General features: G+C 37.7%; 1 long non-coding RNA gene across 1 annotated transcript in view; it reads left to right on the top strand.

Moving 5' to 3' along the window:
• LOC103392455 (uncharacterized) overlaps positions 1-1,454 on the top strand; it is a 7,733-nt gene that overhangs the window by 5,920 nt on the left and 359 nt on the right. The gene's annotated exons all lie outside the window — the stretch shown is intronic.

Below are 1,454 nucleotides of genomic sequence, written 5' to 3'. Positions count from 1 at the left end.
CTGTTAGCATCCTTCGAGTTTGTAGCTTTTATTAGTTAATAATCATCTAGACAGCCCAAGCTAATCCTGCTAACAACCTTAGCCAAACTTTCTTTTTTGCGCTTTTCAGGCAGATCTGCTTCTTGTGAGTTGCATTACTGCCACCTATTGGATTTAATTGCCACTTGTAACAAGAAGGTTGGTTATGTTTAGACTGCAGAACTTTAAAAATAGGGTTTGTCATCAGAACTTGAACACAGACTGATGACCAGAAGTTTTTCCTCTGTCTGAAATACTCAGTAGATGTTGTGAATTTGTGTGTAACTGTGTGTATTTTCTTCTTGTCTTTTAGAACCTTCTGTTTTCCACAAGGACGTCTCAGACTAACAGCAGCGTCGCTCAGCTCTCCGTGCCTTCCTGCGTCTGCGCTAACCCAGGTAGGCTAAGTGACCCTTGACCCACAGCTCTGTTAAAACTCAATGTCTAGACGACCGCTTGTTTAAATGACTTTTTAATCGCGGATACACTCGATGTTGATCGTTATACAGGCAGCAGATAAAGACGGGTTAAATATTTAATATTTATTTAATAAGTCATTGTTCAAACTATTGTAGTTTTAACTGGTACAGAGAAAAACCTCCGACACTTACAAGTTAAACTAAGTTAAAGTTAATAATAATTATCGCATGCGTTTATTCCTATTTAAAGTACGATTAGTTAACGATCAAATACGCTAAACTATAAAAACGCCACAAAATTGTAGAACAGTGTGAGTCACTAAAATGTTTATCGTCTCATTACATCCCTCTCTGATTGGTTAAAAGTGTCCAAACCAAAGATGTAGCAGTTAAAAAAAAACATATCTGCAGTACCAAATACGTCCTGTTGGTGTTAGTTAGTGCTGTTTAATCTCAGTGTCGTTTTAACAAATGTGTTTCCAAGAGCAAGTTTAATGTTGATGCAGAGACTTTCATTTACACGGGGAGGGGTGTAGGTGGGGGGGGGGGCAACAGTGAAATTGTCAAAAGTGAGTTATCTTTTTAATTTAGCTTGAGTCGGTGTAATGGAGGGAAACGCAGAACAGGGCAGAGGCGATGACGCCTGGAAAAAATTAGCTTATTAGCAAAAATGTTAGCGCTCTTTGTGATGAATATTTCTGCGACATTAAAGTAAAACCGGTGGGAAAAAAATACAAACGTGCGTCACGGAGCAGAACGGTTTTTATTTGTACTGCAGTTTTAACAGATCACTTACATCGACATGTAACAAAAACATCGTATTTAAAAAAAGGTCGACGTACTTTCAAATACTTTTCTGACACACGGGAAACTTTATTTTCTTAAAAACAGCCAGACAGTAATTTAACCCTTTAATTCACAGTTGAACTGAACTGCGTCTGTTTCATGTTAAAGTCTTCACACCTGTTGACTGTTGTAGAAAAACATGTTTTATTTCCCATCATTTCATTAACCAGG

This window comes from Cynoglossus semilaevis, chromosome 16 (genome assembly GCF_000523025.1).
Source record: "Cynoglossus semilaevis isolate Cse_v1.0 chromosome 16, Cse_v1.0, whole genome shotgun sequence".
Classification (NCBI taxonomy): domain Eukaryota; kingdom Metazoa; phylum Chordata; class Actinopteri; order Pleuronectiformes; family Cynoglossidae; genus Cynoglossus; species Cynoglossus semilaevis.
The sequence above is the reverse complement of the archived record's forward strand: the minus strand, read 5'-3'. Positions and strand labels throughout refer to the sequence as shown.